Source organism: Meleagris gallopavo, chromosome 3, assembly GCF_000146605.3.
Source record: "Meleagris gallopavo isolate NT-WF06-2002-E0010 breed Aviagen turkey brand Nicholas breeding stock chromosome 3, Turkey_5.1, whole genome shotgun sequence".
In the NCBI taxonomy this organism is placed as follows: Eukaryota; Metazoa; Chordata; class Aves; order Galliformes; family Phasianidae; genus Meleagris; species Meleagris gallopavo.
Genome location: NC_015013.2, coordinates 57,395,728 through 57,418,267, shown reverse-complemented (window position 1 = coordinate 57,418,267; position 22,540 = coordinate 57,395,728). Strand labels below are relative to the sequence as shown.

General features: G+C 37.6%; 1 long non-coding RNA gene across 1 annotated transcript; it reads left to right on the top strand.

Annotated features, from left to right (window-relative positions):
- Positions 1 to 17,181: 17,181 nt before the first annotated feature.
- Positions 17,182 to 22,017, top strand: LOC116216472. Its single transcript, XR_004159267.1, has 2 exons — positions 17,182 to 17,518; positions 18,997 to 22,017. It is a non-coding gene; the product is annotated as an uncharacterized LOC116216472 (long non-coding RNA).
- Positions 22,018 to 22,540: the final 523 nt, after the last annotated feature.

The following is a 22,540-nucleotide window of genomic DNA, read 5'->3' as shown; positions in this document are numbered from 1 at the left end:
TCAAAATGTGTTGTTCAGTCTCAAGATGAAACGGTACAATTTAGTCAACAACTGCCACAAAACCCCAGCACAAGTTTATGGATATGAATGTTATTAATTAACTAATAGATCATCAGAATGAAATAGTTCTGAATAGAATATTCTCATTTTTGAAAAACTAGTAGCTAAGCTGAGAAATAGGATTGCTCAGCTGTAATCAGCATTTTCAGTATCGTCCTTAGTAGTAGCACTGAGAATGTGGGGGCTGCTTTGAAGTAAAATGACTAAACCCTTTATCCTCACTCTAGTTTTGGTCTTGTATGTGTGTTCTGGTAATTCTCTTGTCTAATGTCACATATATACCACTCAGGTTTCATTGTCTCATGATGTAATTTTTGATGGTACCCTAGTTTTTGTATTTTTACCCATTTTCTATGATACATTTTTATTTTATTTAATAATTACTATTCTATTTACTTCATTGGTACAGGGCAAATCCAAATCCAACCAGCAAAGAGCTGCCTTCTGATATTTATCCCTTTCATTGTCATTTTTCTTTAAACATTTACATTTTATAATCATAAACATGAAATTGAAGATGGAATCAGTTCTAGAAAGATTAATTCAGCCCTGCTCACAGCTGTGAAGACTGTGGAAATAAATATCATTTTGCAATAACATATTCTTGACAAAGGGCATAACAAAAGAATGATTTCTATTCAGAGATAGTGGGATATTTATTTTACATGTTGGGGGAGGGGCTGTGGTAGACTGCTTGCGACCCTGACCTAGTTTTGTAGCTGCTTATTATTCAGCTATATGTTTGAGAAATCTCTGTAATTTAATTTGGCAACCTCTTCTGCATGTCTGCACCTAGCAGTAGGTGCTCTTAATATTGGCCGTGTCCCATGCTGAATCATATTTATTTAGGAGGAAAAAAAGAAAGCAAACAACTAATGCACTCATAACTCAGAAAGAAACTGTTAATTGTTAGCAGAGAACCGCCTGATTACAGACTGGATGTCTCGTCCAGGGCCCTGCCATAATTAGTAACCACTGTTGACATTTAGATTTAAATTGAATTTTCTTCTAATTAAACCCAGAGGGGGTTGATCCTCTCAGATGTACAGGTTAATAAAATTAGTCAGAAACTGTTAGACAGTAAACTGAATTCTCCAAGAGAGCTTTCCCAGTGTATTGTTAAGAATTCTGTAATTAATATTCAAAGGATTCATTAGATTTGGAGTTGTCCTTTTTTGTTTTGGGTTGCATCTGGGTTTGTTGCAGTTATTTCTTTAATTAGGTCTGTTTGCTTTTGATATCTACAGTAATACTAATTTCCATCATGTTTGTGCATATGTAATTATAAGTGCTGTAACACCATTCATCCATGCCATGCAACTGTTATGTGTAATAACAAGCTGCTTTTTTCCAGAGCACATTCAAAAAACAGTAATTCTAAAATCTAATAACAAGTGTGAAATGAATTGTAGGAATCTAGGCCAGGATAACTGGTATCTATTTGTCATTGTCATACAAATGTTAAAGCTGCCACAGGGTCATTTACCTCTTTATTTACTATTGTTTTTTCTTGATCCTTCACAAGCTTTTTGTTTAAATAGGATTATCTTTCTGATGAAATCTAGATTTTTTTTCTTTTTGAAGTACCATCAATTGAATTGCAATCTCAGGCTATGTGATATTAATCATTGTTTTTGCTTTCTTGTCCTGCACAAAGATTAAGTCAAGAGTATGAGAGCTGTTAAACATGTGTGCCAGGAAATAGCAAGAGTATTGGTGGTGTGAGAAAAGTAGAGTCAGAAGTGTTATAATGAGATATTTGAACATAAAACTTGGAAAATATCAGAATTTTTGTGAAACTGCTCCGTGGGAGTAAAGTTTCTCCTTCTCTAACAGAAGTCTCGTAGCTGAACTCATTTGTGGTTTTTCATAGCTGACATAGAGAGGGAAGTATTATTGGGCCTTGAGAACAATTTAATACCAGTACTAAATGCTTAATATTGGTTTTACAAACAAAAGTAAACCATTTAATGAGCCTCAAAAATGTTATAGTTTTTGTTTAAATCAATTTCTGGCCTACTGCAATTTAAAAACAGAGATTTTAGAGAAACACAAAGTGATAAATGAAAAAGTATAAGGAATGAGTTCCTCAAAGATACCTTGGAATTCATAAGAGTTGTTCGATACTGTTGAATTGAATTTAATCCTAAAATGAATATCATTTCTGTCCCTTTCTCCTTAATCACGTGAGCCAAACAAAAAAAAGATTTATGACTTCATTTTTCTTGTTTAGACCGACTAAATAAATTGGATTAGGTAAAGAATGCTTCTCACTCAGAATTGACTTTAGATGGTACAAAAACACTAAAAATATACACAATGATTCACTACATTGGCATACAGCAGTGAGGAAATTCCTCTTTCCTGCAGGTTTGTTGTGCAGAAATCATAAGGAAGATCAGACCAGAAATGACTGAAACTGTAAGGCCCAGAACTGCAAATTGTAGTCTGTTTAGAAGTGTTGTTGATCTAAATGAGACTTTAAGAGGAACCCTTTACAAGGATAACAGCTTCTGGATTCAGGTGCAACTCTCAAGGAAACATCCAACTGAAAAGAAAAACCAAGAAAAATAAAACAGAAAACAAACCTCCTTAGCCCAATCCAATCAGAGTCTTTACACTGGAAAGAGACTTAATATTGCGATTGATTTTTTTCACAAAAGGTGTCTACTGTGGTGATGGGCAGCAGTTCAGCTGAGATCAATAGGTAATTAAACCCTCAATGAGAATGCAGTCTTAAAATGGATTAAACTAAACTTTTGCAGTGGCTGATTCCTATTATCATGAAAATATACCAAAAAGTCTCAAAAATGACCTGTAATCACCTCTAAGAAGCCATAAACTTGGTCATAAGTTTGATAACATAATAGCCTTATTACATGGAAACTTAGCTTCCAGGCATGGATGAAAATATGCCAACCACAGTCCCTTTATGAGATGGGAAGAGTTGTTTATAGTCCCTACTAAGCTTAGATTTTTTCCCTGATGATCAAGTAGAAGCTTAACCACTGGCAGCAAAACACATATGAAACTAAAATTTGTTTCTTGTATAATTTCTAGATGATGAATTAAGAATAACGGGTTTTCATAGTCTTGACAGCTGTAAATGCAAGTGAAAGCAGATGTGTGATTACTGCGCTTTTATTAAGCTGTGTGAATCTCACAGATGCCAGTAGGATGTCAACAGAGAAAGGAAATAAAATGTCAGTAACCAAAGAAGCCAATGGTGGACCCACCAACTTTGACATTAAATACTTCAAATCAACTAACAGTATTTTTCTGGTCAGGAAATGTAGAGCTGTTGATGTTTCCTAGTTTATGAACAATTCCATCATAATGCAGAATTAGTTAAGAGCAGGACAGTTTGCTCTGCCAGTTGAATAAGAAAGGTTATTGTATACACAGAACCTGGCCAGCCAGGACAAGGACTGTAATTTGGGGCACTATGACCTGGATTAGTGTAGGGCACAGCTGACCCGTTGACATGCATCTCAACTACAGAGGAGCAAAGGGTGGCTTAGCCCAACCAGATTGTGAAAAGCCTGGATCTTTGTCAATTTCAAGAAGTGAAGTACTCTGTTTACATGGCAATATGTAATTGCCTGAAGAAATGTGATGAGATGATGCCAAGGCTTTTCTGGGAATAAAATGGGCTAGAATTGGACAAATAGCTGAGGTTCTTTTATAAGTTTTTCACTGAAAGGCATTCTTCCCTATTGCTTCCTGCGTATGCAGATTTTTGAACCTGCTGTAGCAATATAAGGAACGAAGAGCCAGTTTTTATACCATAGCTCAGTCTTACAGGCTGACAATATAACATTTTCCTTCTTTCATTTTTGTGCAAGGTTCTAACAATTGGATAATTAAATAAGTATTCACTAGATAAACTTGTTAGATATAGGACTGTTGTCAAAATCAGTTAGATACTTCTGAAGGAAGTTATTTATTAATTTGTTTTTCTGAAAAGTACACCACAACTGCTACACAAACATAAAATCCAAACCTCCTTCAGTTTATCAGTTTCAGTCACAAAAATACATTGTATGAGTGCTGCTCTGAAAGTAATGCCTCCTATTTTATGTTGGCCCATGACATCAGATGGAATAGCAATAGAGGTTGAACCTTCCCCACCAATATTCCATTCCATTTTGTTGCTGTGCAACAGATGGCAGTAGAGGGGCAGTCTGACATGGAAGTGCCAATGAAACAAAGGTGTGCCACTGAATTCTTCCATGATGAGAAAGATGCACCCATTGATATTAATTGACAATTGCAGAATGTTTATGGGGACCTAGCAGTGGATGTGAGTACAGTGAGGTGGTGGTGGTATGTTTTAGCAGTGGTAGCAGTGACCGTGGGTCACCTTTGCTGGTGCAGATTTTTAAATGGCATGCAGGCTCTCGTTCATAGCTGGTGAAAATGCAAAGCTAATGGTGGTGACTATGTTGAAAAACAGTACTTTGTAGCTGTGAATTTGCTCTACCAAATAGTGTTATTGTGCTCCTTGTATCTCTTGTTGTTTCCATGGAAATCAATAAGAGGCATTATTTTCAGAGTAGTCTACGTAAATAATCTGCCCAAGGATTTTTATTGTGAAAAAATAACCAGTTCTGACAGTATTCTTTATCATCCAAATAAGAGGATAAAAAATTTAGAAGAAATGCTGATGTCATTGAAATTCATTTTTGAGTTGCAATTAGCCTATTAATAATGCTTCTTAGGGTGAATAGTGCCTAGGTTAATGCTTATATTGTGAGCTGGCAAAGAACGGGCATTATATTGCATACTCAGTCTTCTATTTCAGATATAAGTTTTCTGTTCCCCAGGTGCTCACAGTCTGCTAATATTTTCTATGTCAGGTAAAATATTTCCACAACTGCAGATTTTTGCATGGAAACCAAGGAACGTATTCTATATTTACTCTTTGTGTAAAGCTTTCATTTATGTCAGTGGGAGTTCAGTGCATAGCATGAGGACTGTATATTTCTCTAAGTTCTTGTAAGAAACATCTCCTTTTATAAACTAATAGATTTGTCACATAGTAATTTGTTTTTTCACTTATGTGATAGTTCTACCAATGCAGCAACAAAATGGAAATAATAAAGATAACCTGTAATGCTAGATAAATTACATTTGATACACTTTTTGCTTTTTATCCTCAATTTACCATCACCTATACATGATGGCTCACTGTTCAGCCTTTATTTTGTCATTGAACAAATTACTTGTGCGAGTAAGCACACTGGCTGCAATAGGATTACTTGCATCAGTTAGCTTTCATGGGCAGGAGAGAGCTGCCCAGTGTAGCTGTTGGCCTTTTGTCACAAGGTGCCAAGTTCTCCTAATGAAGGCAACGGGGAGATTTTCCTCAATAATTGGACTCCATTGTTCATGCAGGAGAAAAAGCATCAAGTATCTTCATTCTTATTTTTTTTTCTTTTCTTTTTTTTTTTTTCTTTTTTTTTTGCCATAATACAACTGCGCAACTGTGTTCCCTCTCCCAAATAAATTTTTGTTCAAAACTAGCTGGAAATGGAGCAGCATATAGCAGAATTTTTCTTTCACTTCACAAACAGGAGACTTTGCCATAAAAATAAGTTTGCAAACAATGAAGGGCTCAATAATGAGAAGTGCCTTTGCTTCACTCTGTACAAATTGAGAGAAAAAATGTAATGTTGCAGATTAGAAGGAACTGTGGAAGCCTGTGACACTGCAGGATTTATTTTTGTAACCTAAGCAGGTGCATTCTTTGATGTTTTTTCTGCCTTTTCACAGCACCCATGGAAGATACTTACCAATGTGATACAGTTTGAAACATGTAACATATTGAGTTTGGAAATTCTTGGAAATTGTTGGAGCAGAGCTATAAAATCTATTAAATTTCTTCATCTAGGAAAACTTTCTGGTACTAGTAAGTGGGAAAAAACATCGACGTCTTACATTACGAATGACACTGGGACTGTCCCTCATAAAGAACGTGATTAATATGCATTTGTGACATCTAGTCAACTATAGGAGCAAACATCCAGACATAAGGTATTTTTTCCAATGAAAGTAAAAGAAATTTTACAGCACTCATACCAGTTCTGATAATGCTATTATTAGCATTCAAACACTTTCAATATCTGATCATAATGTGTAAGACATCTCTTTAGTCTTAGCAGGTAAACAGAGAGGCAAAATTCATATGGAGGGGTAATGTGTTTTTTTTTTAAACATGCTATATGAGATTAGCTTTCAGAAAAGCCCATTATTCAACAGATTAATGTATATTAATGTATATTTTCAGGTACAGCTCTGTGCTATTTTACAGTTATAAATTGCATGGTGCTTTCTCTGCTATATAGTTATAATGTGTCTGGGGATTGTATATTTTGAACTTGTAGAATGCTCCCCGTTTTTACTGAGTTTTGGTGAGAACTGACACTTTGTGTGTGCTAAAGAAGCATGCAACAGAGGAGCAGTTGGAAAAAAAAGAGACACTTCAGTGGAGAGAGATAAGATCTGCTTATCTGCTTTTATGTGCATGCATGCGCACACACACGCCTTCATTTCCTTTCTGGTTATGTATGTGTATGTGCACATGCACATGGCAAATCAAGATTTTATGTGGAAATGTGTGAAAAAATGTTGCTTTTCTGATCTTGCTATGAGTTAGACCATATGACTTTGTAACAGAGTTGGAACGAACCTACAGTGCAAGTGTCTAAAATCTGATTTAGCTTTCTAGGCTTCTTGGCTGACAGCAACTGTATTTTGGGAATGTACAGGCAAGTATTTAGTAAGAAAGATGTGGTAAATGGGACAAGTTGTGGACTACACTGCAACCAAGGTTTGTGAAATATGTACGTGAGGTCTGGGACTTATAAAACCTATGCACCATGCAAAGAATGTGGAAGGCACTGTTTAAGTCTCTTCAGTAGCTCAGCTCATAGAGTGACACTGGCAGTCCCTGTGGGAGCCCTTAGATTGCTCCTTCATTTTCTCAGCTCTGCTGAGAAGGACTTAGGGGTCCTGAAGATTAAAAACTTAACAGGAGCCAGTAGTGTGCGCTTGCAGCCCAGAAGGCCAACTGTATCCTGGGCCACATCAATGGAGGGGTGGCCAGCAGGGAGAGGGATGTGATTGTCCCCCTCTATTCTACCCTTGTGAGGCCCCAGATTGACTATTGCATATTGACTATTGCATCCAGGCCTGGGGCCCTCAGGACAAGAAAGATATTGGAGCAGGTTCAGATAAGGGCCATGAAGATGGTCAGAGAGCTGGAGCACCTCTCCTATGAAGACAGGCTGAGGGAGCTGGGCTAGTTCAACCTAGAAAAGAGAAAGCTCCTGGGAGACCTCACTGCAGCCTTCCTGTACTTAAAGGGAGCTTATAAGCAGGAGCAAAATCGACTTTTTACAAGGGTAGATAATGGAAGATCAAGAGGGAAGTTTTAAAATAAAAGAGGGATGTTGAACACTAAGAAGGTGGTGAGGCAGTGGCACAGGCTGCCCAGAGGGATGGATGCTCCATCCCTGGATGTGCTCAAGGCCAAGTTGGATGGGGCCCTGGGCAGCTGAGCTGGGGTGGCAGCACTGCTCACAGCAGAGGGGTGGAATTGAATAATATTTGTGGTACATTCCAACTTAAGCCGTTCTATGATTCTATAACAGGGATACAGTCAGTGAGCAGCGTGCATGGCAGTGCATGCAGGCAGTGCTTTGCTTTAGTGCGTAAGAGTTTGCTCTCAGATCACTGATCTGAGTCTGTTGCAGTAGAATGTGTCCTATGGTCTCTGATACATAGTTTTAAGCATAAATATTACATCGGGCCAGAAAATACAGTGACTATGCCTGGGGTCAGTTACAAAACTTTCTCTTCACACTGGTATTTATGGCTGCACGCACAGGCACACAGCTCTGCTGTGCTGCACCAGGCCTGAAGTGAACCATTGATGCTTTCTGTCAGCTCACAGAGGTACCTGTTGGGCATGTAGCAATGCAAATTGCTGGGTTGGATCATTTCCCCACTCTGTTAGGAGGTACTTACACCTGTCTGGTAACTGAGAGGTGACGTTTACACATAGAATATGGCTTAAGGAAGTAACATTCTATAAACAGTCTGTTACAGAGGAATAGAGGATGACTAAACCTCTCCTAACAATTGTATGAGACTCACAGTGGGACTAAAGCATTTAGATGATTTAGGAACTAGTTGTCAATGGAAAACTGTTAACTAAGTCAGTAATTAATAGGATTATTGTTTCAGGGGAAGTATGAGGAAGGGGGCTTCTTTGATGCTTTTTGTGACTGTGCGCTCATGACATCAGTCCCAGGATGTCAGATGGTTGGTGAGATATGGATTGTCTTAATTGAGAGCTTGCACACTGGTCTTTGAGTGAACAGGAAGTGTCCTTCCCAGCAAAATGTGTGTTCTCAGAGAACTTCACAAGTCTTGCAGTGAAATAAAACAAAATTGAAGGGAATGTGATTTTATTGTCAAGTAGGTTAGGAAAATTTTGCAGCCTGGATAAGGAAAGCTATTTTCTGCTCATCCTGCACTTTGATCCTTTCACACATTACTCTGTCTTGAACTCTGCTCACTAGCAGTTAGCCATGTGCTAAGATTATTGCATCGCGTGTCATGCTGATGTGTCTATTCCTTACATTTTCTTTAGCCATATGAAAGTTTTATTTCCACCACAAGTGTAATACTAGTAGTTAAGGTAGTTTGCCTCCATGGGCTTTATCATGCAGAAAAAATGCTTATATTGCTCTGAAAGTAATGCCTTCTATTTATTTCCATAGAAACTACAAGTGTTCAGTGGATGTCATTGTTTCCACATGGAGGAATTCAATGACAAATCTTTCCTTCATATGTTCTTCCATATCAGATGCTGTTCTATCAGACTGCCCCTCTGCTGCCATCTGTTGCACAGCAACAAAATGTGATGGGATATTGGTGGGAAGGTTCAACCTCTACTGCCATACCACCAACATCCACCTCTGACTTTTTGGGCCAACATAATTATACAGGAGGCATTACTTTCAGAGCATCCCTCATAATTAAATTGATAAAGTAGCTATAATGTGCAGTTTTCATTTCTTTAAAAGAGGGACTATGATATTTGTTACTGTCTTCTGTGGTAAGGAATGATTAATAGAAAAAAAATACCTAGTACACTGATACTGGTGTAGACAAATGTGTATATAAGTACTTTATCAGTGTGAAGGCACATATGAAAATATTGAATATTTTGAGGCCATTAAATGTAAGTTATGTCATTTTTTTCTCCTATTTTCACAATTTAAAATTACTGATTTAAGTCCTCAGAGTCTCCACAAAACACTGCACAGCGAAGGGTGGGTTTGGGAGAGCACTTAAAGTCAGTGCAGTGAGGAGGAAAAAGATAAAGCTGGAGAAAATTGCTGTTGACTGGAATCAAACTACACTAGTTGCTTACAATTGATTGTGTGTTGTTCAACCACAAAGATAAATTAGAACATAGAATACTGCAATAGAAAAGTGGTTTAGATGTCATAGAGACAGTATGACTATTTTTATCTCTCAGTTGTAAACCATAGCTTACAGTGGCTGAAATGACATTGAACTGTTTTTCTCTTTGATGATTTACAGCCTGTAAAGTGCATTTGTAGGAGCAGATGTCACGTTTTATGCATTTGAAAGTGTCAACACTGATGACTTATGTCTGAAGATTCTATGCATGAATCAATAGAATGTAGTGATTTCCATTTCTTAAAAGAGTTTTTTCCGACATAATAAAAAACACATAGTGAATTTTGGTCATTATAATGCTACTCTTGAACTCTAATTTTTTTGCCTTGTATTTTACAGTGCAGCAGGTTGTTATTTTGCAAAATCCACTTCCATTCTTACCCCATGAGCACAAATAGCTATAGGTCTATAACTACCTTCTCTTTTACTTAACCTAATTTGGAAAGTGTATAACACACTTCATTCTCTTTTTAAAAATGAATGATTAAAAAACTAAGATGAATTGATAAAGGAAAATGCACCAAGGTTATCTTAGTAAGAAATATGCCAAGCAAATCCGACAGATTTCATCCCCCCAAACCTTGTCCCATGTTTCAGAATGATTTTGTCTAAAAAATTTTGGGAAAAGCACCTGTCACGACCCATTAAAACACAAAGTCAAATTTGCATTTAAATGGAAATCGTATCAATCATTTAGAATCTGCACACTCCTAAGTTTTATTCCTTTTTTTTTTTTTTTTAATAAAAAGACACCTTAGACATTGTTTTGCATTTGTACAATATCTGTGTGTGCGAAGGGACTTATTTATGTAGTCATGCACTTAGAAAATCATATTGGTTTCATTTAATACTTTTAATTTTGCATGTGGAAAATCTGCCAGTATAAAAAGGAATTTCCATATAAATAATGGACAAAAAATTAATTTTAGGTTCCATATTAAAAACAGTGTGGAGGATTTGATCTGGGCATGTGTAGGTATAGATGTCCTTGGTCGATTTCCTTCCCCCAAAAAGGAGTATTTTTTATATCCTGCTAATCCCTCCTATTCCGTCTAGAAAAATGTAAAAAAGTAATTTGTAGTATAGCAGAGCCTAAGATTCAAGAAGTTCTTTGAGCTTTTGCAGCAGGATGGATTCCTTTTTGTTGTTGTGCTCCTGGAACATTTCCATCATAGCAGTTACTTCACAGTGCCTCTACCCAGGGACTGTTTCTCACTTCACATGTATGAGAAGGACTAATGTGGGCCCTGCCCGAAGGCTGGGCTCTACATTCCACAGCCACATGTGGGTTTGCAGGCTGTAGAGTGCTAAGGGATGCTTCTGTAATGGCAGTGTGCTTCTCTGCTCCACGTACACAGAGCAAGTCTGTCTATAAAGGAGATGTTTCATTCTTAGCTGGTACAGCTCTCTGTACCTATATTAATTCAACAGAGAGTTGTCTTCCACAAGGAAGAAATGGAGCATGGAACTGTGATTTTGGTTTGAATGGAAGGTGGTTAAACTGCAACAAGCATGATATGGTGCTTTTAATTTGGGGAGCAAATGTGTTCACTTTTCAGTCAGTGTCACAGTGTGTGCAGAAGCTATGAGTTTTCCTGATGGGTGATTACGATTTGATGTCACACTTTAATTGCATGAACACGTTTTTAATTCTCAACAGCAATGTGGCCATGGAATATTGGTGTCAAAAATGTTGCCTAGTGTGGCAGATCAGGGAAACTGATAGAGCATTTCCCCACATTTCCCTAAACCTCTCTGCTGCAGTTCAGTATAACATTATTATACTGACATCCTTACAGAAAGTTAGAGTAAGGATACTAAAACAGCTATGCCACAATGCATTTAATAGGTAATTACTACCATGGAGCTCCTGTGTTCTGCTAACCCACGGGTGTCCAAGCTTTTGGCTTGCCTGGGCCATGCTGAGTGAAGACAAATTGTTAGGGCTACATCTATGAGCGATGCTCTGAAAGTAATGCCTCCTAGTTATTTTCTTGGAAACTACAACCAATACAAAAAATACAATAACATTATTTAATAGGGCAAATTCTCAGCTATGAAACACTCTTTTTCAACACGGTCACCGCCACTAGCTGTTGCATTTTCACCAGCAGTAAACAAGAGCCTGCATACTGTATTCATAATAATCTGCACCAATGGAGGCGGCACTCTGTCACTGCTGCCTCTGCTGAAATGCACCACCCACTGCCTCTCTGCGCTCACATCCACTGGTTGGTTTCTGTAAATGTTCACCGAGCACTGATGTGTGTCAGTTTGTGCCATTTTTTCTGCATGGGGGAATCCAGTGACACACCTTTGCTTCATACACACTCCCACATCAGAGACCATCCTGTCACACTGCCCCTTTGCTGCCATCTGTCACATGGCAATAACACGTAATGGAATATTGGTGAGAAGGTTCAACTGACATCTGCCTCAGACGTAATAAAATAGGAGGCATAACATTCAGAGCACCCCTCATTATATATATATTATAGTTAACATAGATAAGTAATAAAGCTCATTTTAATTTTAATGGATTTTTTAAATGAAATCATATAAAAATGAGGGCAACAAAACCATAAAGATAGTGGGATATATGACCCTGATTTTCTGAAACCAACGCATCAGTTTGGTTCAAAGGCACTTGGTTGTAATTCTTGGTGAGCTCTCATCGTGTTCAGTAGAGTCTTTTGATGAAATTTTACTCTTCCTGTACTTTGTCCGTTGTCGAAATTGTTGTTCACAAACGTACATACTGCCAAAAGCAATGACTCAATACAGCACAATGGTGAAGTGAGGAATATTTCTCTTTGGTAAGAGATGGCTTTTGAAAGTCTGGTAAAGAGAAATGATCAGATTTTTAACTGCAGTTCTGTACGTCCCATTTGAAAATTCATAAGTAACGTATTTATGTTGACTGAAAATGGAGTTGCAAATAAATGAAAGAATTGATAATTTTTTCAGCAATCTTGAGACCTATTGTCAAATTATTGAAATGGAAAGCACAGCTGCATGTTTTTCACTGTTCACGGGACTGTGTTTGGCCAATGTACCAAAATTCTTCAACTTAATTCCTACCACTTGAGTTAACATTCAACCATTCCCTCTCCTTGTCCTGGTTTCAGCCCAGATTGGTTTCACAGTGCACCGCTGTTTGGTTGGTGCTGAGGGCCAGGCCAGGCCAGGCCGCTTGGCAGGATGAGCTGCCGTCATGATGGCCCGCATGCAGCCCACAGATTGGGCATGACTGGTTTAGCAGGTTTTTGCCTGTAGGAACTTAGAGCCTTCATGGTGCTCGTAACAAATGGGCAAAAATGTGATCTAACTTTACACCAAAAGTGTCAAATCCCTGCAAGCAGAACATATGAATTGTCTCCTCCTCTGTGGCAGGCATTTCCCCAGCCTGGCTAAGGTTATTAGCCAGGGCTTGATCCTGGTCAAGCTGAGCTTGCACAAGTCCTGAAATAAGAATTATTAAGAACTATTATTTTGATTCTAGACCCCTATCTGCCAAGTTCAGTGCTCTATAACACAAATACTCTTTGCTGAATTTTATATTTACTTCCATATAAATAATTTTCTGTGGATTCATTTAATTTTCACCACAAAAGTTTGCCTTCTTTCATTAAAAATATGAAAAAAAAAAGAAAATGTCATGCTCCAATGATATATTTGTTAGATATCATTACTCTTACATAGCTCAGAACTCGAAGCTTTCAGACAACTTTCTGTTGTCAAAAACCTTGGCTCATAGTGGGAGATGTCATCCAACTAATAAAGACAGCTGCTGTAAAAGAGTCATTAAACAATATCTCCAGTAGTTACTGGAGTGATTTTTCCAATTAGAAATGCAAGTATTTTGCTAATAGTTGAAGCTTCCTAGAGGGAGAAGTTACAGAAAAATAGGTAGGTTGGACTATGATTTCTTTTTCCTCAAGTATTTCTATGAAAATAGTTCCTCTAGCTTTACACAGTAGTGAATAAATCCACCAGAATAATCCATTAGAAATAATCCATCAGAAGAGGGGTGGCCAGCAGGGACAGGGAGGTGATTGTCCTCCTCTACTATGCTCTTGTGAGGCCCCATCTGGAGTACTGTGTCCAGGTCGGGAGCCCCCAGTACAAGAAAGACAGAGAGCTGTTGGAGAGGGTCCAGAGGAGAGCCATGAAGATGATCAGGGGACTGGAGCACCTCCCCTACGAAGACAGGCTGAGGGAGCTGGGCTTGTTCATCCTGGAGAAAAGAAGGCTGCAGGGTGATCTCATTGCAGCCTTTCAGTACCTAAAGGGAGCCTAAAAACAGGAGAGGAATCAACTCTTTGAAAGGGTTGATAACTGCAGGACACGGGGAAATGGTTTTAAGTTGGGGGAGGGAAGATTTAGGTTGGATGTCAGGGGGAAGTTCTTTACAGAGAGAGTGGTGAGGTGCTGGAACAGGCTGCCCAGAGAGGTTGTGGATGCCCCGTCCCTGGAGGTGTTCAAGGCCAGGTTGGATGGGGCCCTGGGCAGCCTGGTTTGGTATTAAATGGGGAGGTTGGTGGCCCTGCATGTGGTGGGGGGGTTGGAGATTCATGATCGTTGAGGTCCCTTCCAACCCTGGCCATTCTGTGATTCTGTGTAATTCTGTGAATAAAACCTTTCAGGCTTTTTGTATTAAAACACTTGAAAATAATTGTTTGGTCTTGTTTAGTAAGGGATGGTTGAGATTAAAGGCATGGAGAGTTTATTCTTAATGTGATTATTCCTTTTTCATTGAGCATCCATCCTCAGAAAGCCATTCCTCTGCCTGCTTAATTGAAAGGTATCATTTCGACACCTACTAGACTATGCCAGAGCTAAAGGTTTGCATTTAAAGTCAGCATTTAATTATTATTATTTGAGTAGATAATAAAAAGTATAATCTCAGAAGATTAATATATACAGTAACTCGGTGTTTATACAATCTGACTTTTAGAAGAATTAGGACTACAATTCATGTCAGCCACTTAAGGCATACAGTGTGCTCAAAGCTATCATTGATGTGATCACACCACATTTTTTTCAGACTTACCACCTCCCACAGATTCTTGTCTTCATTATTTGGCAGGGAGTGATAAAAAACATTAAAACTCATAGCTCATCTCTGTCTATAGGCTGGTCTGCACACAAAAAACTATTTATTTTTTGATTTAAAAGTTCACTTGATAAAGTTCGCAATGAGCAAAGCTGGATTAAGACAAGGCTCAATTACTGTTGGTGCTTGAAGGTGATTGTAAAACATTTTCTCTCCTTTGTCCAAGTTTTATTCATTAAGGTATCATACCTAAGTAACTGTATTTTTTTTTCTGTGGGACTTTTGCACAGAGATGAGATGTTCAATGAACACAATAAAATTATTCAGGAACTGGTGTCTCTGGTTCTGCCAGGTATGCTTTCAGCGTATCCTGAACAAGACTACAGAGCTCTCAGAATAGGATCACCATAGCTCGCCTTTTTGATGGCATTTATTCGTATCTCAGGGCTTGCCAGTGACACTATTCACATATAATTTAAACAAAAAGCATGGTACAGCTTTTATACCAACTGTCAGTAATTCTGTTCCTGTAGCATATTGAAGAACATCGTCAATAAATACAAACTTCTTCCTTGACAACTGTAGGTAGTTTGCCTTGTGGTGAGACTAACCCAATAAATTCATTCACAGCAGTTGCACAAGTCGTTTAAAAATGAGGATCAAACTCATTCACAGGAGCTATAGCAGCAAGCTTGTTGGTTAACCCAGGGAAGGCATTGCTCATTCTGTGTGATTATTAGCAGGATGCAGATGTGTAGCACTGGCAGAAGTACCAAGATACAGCTGTAAATAAGTTGGTGATTGAGTGAGCACACTGAATCGTATTTAATTCCTCAGCCTCCATTTTGTTTCAGGTCCAATTTCCTGCTTTCAGTGGGAAGTTTTCACATGGAAAGAAAATATTCTGTTTTCAAAAAAGTGCTTTTATGTTCTCATTCCTGACTATTTATATTATTTATTTATGTTATTTATACTCTTCCAATAACAGACCTGCAAAATCTAAACCTAAGTATTTTTCAGTATATGTACTGTCTGTTAATGTCAGATGAAATTAAACATTTGCTGCAATTGATTGTTTAATTGCAATTTGTTATTTAAATGCAATTTTTTTATACTGACTCATACTACAATAGCAACTGAAAATACTATAATGATTAACAAAAAAATTAAAATCCAATGTCACAAATGTGTTCATAAGAAGAAGCTTTTGTCACAGAGGCAAGTGTTTCTCATCTTTCCGGTGGCACAGTTATGTGAAAAGTTTAGAACTTGTTATTTGGTGTTGAATGTATAGTGTCAAATCCAAGATTTACTCTGTATTATTGAGTCCCAACATATCAAATTCATGAGATCTTGGGGATGTGATATAAGTTATTTACAGAGTTCTATATCATATTAAATTTATGCATACTATTCTGTTTTTCAGCATGTTTTATTTATACAGGAGACCCACTGTCATATTGCTGTTTCTAAAACCTAACATGAAAGCCTATATTTTCATGATTCAAACAAAAAGAGTATGTAATATTTTTAAATAATTAAATATTTCCACCCCTACCAGCATTGTGTTTCTGCAATAAAAATCAAAAAATAAAACTGTCCATTTTCATTGCCCAAACTGTAAATATTCAGTGGAAATGAGATTTAGCTTTTTAGACATCATAAAGCTACTTTAAAAATTCAATGTTGAAACTCTCCTATAATTATAACATGACACATTTCCTGGTTTTAACCCCGATAGATGAGAGGGCATAAGGTAAAATTTTTCCATATTTTGATGATAGCACTGAAGGCAGTTGCTCAGGGTGGGTGGCAAGAAGGTACCCTAACTTTATTGCTTTAATGTAGAGCTACACTAACTAAAACCTGCAAGGTAGGGTGAGCAAATCTCTGAAATGAAACAGATGGTGCTGAGCTCCAGGCTGGGTGTGCTGCATTTTGTCATGCGATTACTTTCTGGAGAGGTGTGACTTAGTATCAGCTCAAATATGACTGGTCCCAGAGACCTAACACTCATTAACAATCGCTGTACATCTGGCAGTTTTGTTTCATCCTCAAGTAATCTGTTTTCTACGCTTCACAATGCCTTTATGTAGAGAAATTGCTGGGAAAATACACTTCTCATCTGAGTTAAACACCAAAGTAAACAAATCCAGAGCCAGTCTGTGGAGAAGAGCAGTGAAAATGAAGTGGGAGCTGAGTGGAACTGCATAATTAATGTGCGACTTCTTTCTTTTTGCTTAAAAGCTTTGGGAGTAGCTCATGATCCTTCTGCTGGAATTGCTGCAGACACCCTCATGTTGTCACCTATCTTGTAGTAAGACTTAACCCTATGCTCTCCTGTGCAGCCAGTGCATGGAGACCTCCCTATTGGCTGTGGGGCTTGCAGTACTGCAGGCACAAGAAATATTAGCTGGAGAGCAATGGCATGGTGGTTTGTTTTGGTTTGGTTTTTTAATTGTTGCAGGTTTTTGTTTTTTATTAATTGTTTGTGACAGTAAATAAAACTTTAATTCAGCAAGTTTTATGGTTTATACATCTGGAATGTCCAGAGCTTGAGTCCCAGTCATCGACATTCCAAATAAATATTTTATTGAACATTAACTCTTCTTAGAATGTGTTTGTCATTTTGTTTGTAGGTTGGGTAGCTACACTGCAGGATCTCAATAGAGTTGTTGTATGGGAATTCCCAAGTCAAGGCCTGAACCAATGATTGAGCACCTGGTGAAGGACATAGCCAGCCCTGGGAGCACAGATGAAAGCAAGACACCTGTGTGACCAGAAGGAGTGGAATCAGGTTCCACTCCTCCCTAAACCTTATTTAAGGTCTGGTTGCTAAGGGAAGGATTTCTGCTGGGAGATCTTCTTTTTGCTGTACTTGACGAGCCCTGATCTTTGGGATGAGTAAGCAAATCTTTCTTTTTTAATTGGATTGTGGCCATCGTCTTTTTTGAGCTAGTTTAAAACTAGTTACCTGCTATCCCCTTTCCCTATAGGTATTAAGTGCAAAGTGTTGAGAAAACTGGAGCTTGTCTGCAAGTGGCAGGGAGTGTCAAGGACTGTAAGACCTTGTCATTACAAAAGCAATAAAAATAAACAATCAAATTGTGGGGTTGCTGCTGAATCATGTTTTAGTGCAGATGGATGCAGGTAAGTCTGAGATCAGTGTTACCTTTTCTGTCTTCAATGACGAAATATTTTGAACGCAGAGTCAGAATTCAAGATGGAGGGGATCGACGAGGAGTAAAAGAGGGTCAAGTCAGCCCTCTCTTGAGAAATTTTAACCCATACACATCCATGGGACTGGATGAGAAATATCTGGATGTAAAGAGAGCAGGGAGTGTTTAACAGTATCTTGGACTCTATCAGCAGGCCTGTAGCCAGTAGACAAGAGGATTTTATTATTGTATTTTTCTTTCTGCTCATTACAGTATGGAATAAGCTTGAATAATTTGTCTTGTTTGGGGCCCCCTCAGATAAGAAAACAAACTGGAAACATTTGAGTAAAAGGCCACCGAGGGGATCAGGGACAGAAGTAGAAGGATTCAGCCTAGAGAAGAGATAGTTTTGGGATATGTATAAGTAGCTCCCCCCAGAATGTACAACAGAGTTTCTGAGATAACAGAGCCAGGTTTTTTGCAATGGGTAGATGAGGCAATGTTTAGGAATTGGATACAGGATGTTCTGACTTGATGTGAAGAACAGAAAATTCTCTGTGAGGGTAATTATGCTCAGGCAACTGGTTATGCAGAGATACTGTGGTATCTCCATCCTTGGAGGCTTTCAAGACTGGGAAGACTGGACTAGTGAAAGTCCTGAGCAATTTGATCTGGGTACAGTGTTGATTTTCCCAATGAGAGGAGGTTGGACAGGTTCCCTGCTGCTGTCCCTTGATCCTGAATTTGTCTAACACAGGCAAATCTGCACAGGTTCTGGGACGTTGCCACCCACATCTCATTGCCAGCATTTCATGAATTTTATGTTAGTCTCAATAATTGAATAACTAATATAGTCATAATCATGTCTGAGAGCCGGTGTGGAGGTTCATGAGATTAGTGACTAGAAAACGTAGTGGATTTAGATGTCTCTCAGATGTCTTGCTTTGACTGAGTAGTCACATCAGTAGGTTTTCCTAGTGGGAAGATGAATGACAGCTAGAAATCAGAGATTCCTAGAACGTTGTTTTAAAGGAATATATTGCAGCCTTACTCAGTATATGTTATAGGTAAGTTACTGAATAAGAAAAATACTGAACAAATAAAACTTGTCTAGATAGATAATCTATTTAATAGTTTAACTATACAAGTTGTGTTTCTAAATATGGAACTTTTAAGTATTTTATTTTTATGTTCACAGAAATTGTTTTTTGTTTTTTATAACAGCTAAGAACTGATCAGTGAGGGTGCTTCTGGTGAACTCAGAAATGCAAAAGAGAAATCTGACCATTGCTGTTGGTCTTGAGAATGCAGAAGGGCCTGAACAGGCAGCAAGCAGGGGCTGAACTGCTGAAGAGTCATCTGCACTCCTACTGAGATTGCCAGTATTGTGTGTGCATTGTAAATGGAGGTGATCAGATGAGGAAGCAAAAGTCCTCTCCTTCTCAGAGGAAGATAAACAGGAGCTGAAGTGGCTGAAACACATGTAGGGAGCTATCCAGATTTAAAATTTATACTTGATGTTAAGGTTAATACTTTAGATCCATTTGCATTGCTACAAGTGTTCAGTATTACCCATGGGTTTGGCAGATGTAAGGAAGCTTGTAAAGGCCCAAACTTTGAGCTCTACACTTATCTGCTCTCTTTTTAATTTTTATTCTAACTTGACCACTGTTATTTCTCTTTAGAAAAAGTTACACAATGTTTGTTATTTGTTGTGATGCAGTCCAACAAAAGAGAGTTTTCACTGACTCTTTGCTGTTATCCCTACCAGCTCAGAAACTTAGAGAAGTTGTTTTGATTGGTAAATTGAGTACATCTGGTATGGGAGTGAGAACAGAAAAGCATATACAACTTAAATTTTTAGTGGATATATATATATGTACACATGAGAGCATATTAGTTCTATGCAGACTGTATTCTTAAAAGTTAAGGGTTTTATGATTTGTGGTCAGTTCCCTCCTCAACAGCATCTGTAAGCTTTTGAATACATTTAATTGTACAAATCTGTGGCTGGAGTGGGTGGTGGTGAAATAAGTGATCCTGCCTGAACTTGACAAGGTTGAAATCTGTAATTTGAAGCCGAATATTATAAATGGAACTCATTGGAAGAATAAATCTATTGTGATTTCTTTATGCATTAGCAGTTACATCACAAATATTTCTCCTTCATATTCTTGACAATATAACTTCCTAGTGAATTTTACTTATTTCCTTATTCTTCAGTGTTTCATTATAAATTCTCATCTCCCAGTCATTTGAGGTTAGTTTCTAATGCTGTTCTTTTCATCTGAACAAACTGTATGTCCACAGTCAATTCTCCATGAGTATTAATTTTCTTCCCTTACAAATCTGGTTAATCTTTTCTGTTTGAGTCCTCATCTGATGTCCATAGAAGGAAACATAGGAATCTTTCCAATATCTTAGCATATGCACAAGATGCAGAGATATTTTCTTCTCACTGCTGAAGCATTGAACAGATTCATGATCTAAGAGTACTCTGGTAGCATTTGGCAGCAGATTTGAAGACTTATTGCATTAAAAAAAAAAAAAGTTAAAATAAGTTAAAATATTTTTGTAGATTGGATGATCCAGATCTAAAGGGCCTTGTCTGCAGTCATGCCAGCAAAGTTATACATGACAAAGTTGGAGATGACTTTTCTTCCATTTCAGCCATTCTTCGATCTTCAAACGCAAGAGATAAAGGAGCACTTAAAGCTATGTTTCACAGAATATATTATTGGTAAGAGAAGTCGAACAGAAAGGCTTAGAGGCCATTTTGGAATCAGCTGTCAGAGGGAGTGATACCAGCTGCTTTGAAGGAGCTGTTATTATTCCTTTGTTCAGGAGACAATGCTTGACATTGACAAGTCTTTCCAGTCTTTGCTCTGACTTTAATGTTCCTCTTTCTGAAACTATAGCTGGCTATGTTTAATTTAGGGATTCTTACAAATCTGAAGTGAACCTGGCCTAAATCCAAGTGTTGTTTGAGAACGTATGTAAAGTGATGGAGGCAGCTTATTTTTTGTTTCCTAAAGTGCCTATGATAATTCATATGAAATGTCACCATCTCTGACTGTGCTGTGCTCATGGCAGGTCCTTGGTCCAGCGCCTCCATTGCTTGTTCATCACTATGGACTGCGTAGTAGATTCATAAAAGAAAAGGCCCTAATCTCATCTTTTCAGGGACTGCCTCACTTGCAATTTGTATGACTGATACTGCTTTTCTTTTTATGTCTATTGTAGTCCTGCTCTTACAGGTGACATTTTCCAGTCTGTCACTGAGTGTTGTTTTAGTTCACAACTTAAATCTTAGTTTGTCTAGCTTTAACTAGCCAATCTGAGTTCTCTAACACTACAACTGTGTTCACATGTTGTGCTTTACAGATGATTCTAAAAATTAGCAGAACAGAAAAATACAGTCATTTTAAACAGTGCTAGCAACAAAGTAAACTAACTAACATAGTACTAACTAACTAACATAGTACTAACTAGTACTAACATTTTATTTTGCTTCTTTTTCTCACAACTTGGCATCAGACATCAAAGAGCTTTCAAAAGCTATTTAAAAATGTCTTCCTCAAAACACCCAAAACAGACTGTTGTATCATTATATTTTGCTGACATTGGCATAAAGAAGTATTTAACCTAAGTCCACAAAGTGAAATTAAAAACAGAACGAAGAATGGAATTTCCAAATTTTTCACTTGCTGACAAGTAGTAATATTTATCTCTCTAGGAAGAAGGAGCTGAGGTGCATTCTAAAGCAACCAGAACCAGGTGTACAGAAAAGTAATCCATCAGATCACTGGGGCTTCTGCTGAAATATTTAAAATTGTGGGACATACAAACAGTTTCCTTCAGAATATCTGACAGTTTGTAATTTATTCTTACATTTAAAGTGCACTTACATTTATTGCAGAATATCTCAACTGCATTGGAATTATGGTATGTGGCAGGAGTCCAAACCAAAAGTGACCAGATGAAACTGCAGCTTTCATATAATCTCTTACTGAGGGGGGGAAAGGAATCCTTATGATTTTATTCTGAACGAGATTTTCTATGGTTCTTGTTTCATACCAGAAGTTTGGGTCTTTTGATGCATTTTTTAAAATTCACACAAATCAGGAAATTTTCAGTCACTCACTTCTACTCTTTTGTGAGCAATAAGAGACTTTATTATGTAAATACATATTGTATCTGCATAGTGCAAGTGGACATTGTAGAGTCCCATTTAACTTTTGTTATTTATTGTAAATTTGTTATATAGATTGTGTGTCTCTTCTTTACTTGGATATTTTTGGCTGTTTTTTCTATGGAAAGTCTTTTAAAGGAAATTTGAAGCTAATGATGTGGTGTTGTGGGGAACTCTACTACCACATTGGAAATCTGTTCTTACAAAATCAAACATATGGTAACATTGCACCATATGTTGACTTTTATATTTAGCAAATGCATAAATATGATATAACCTTTAAAAATTTCATTTTATTTTGACTGATAGGGCTTAATCTTCAAATGAAAGTAAATTTTTCTAAAATGTGTCACATTATTGCATTTCCTGAGAAATCAATGGAACTTATTAGTACAACGTGAAAAATATTTCCTGTAATTTGTGTGCCCTTGCCAACTAAGCTTGAGTAGTGATGCACACAAAAGGAAATAGAGCCACTGAATGAAATATGTACATCTAGTGTGTAACTGTAGTTTTTAACAACTGCACGATAAAGATTTGGGAGCTGTAGTGTGTGAAAGCTCAATTTGAATGTCT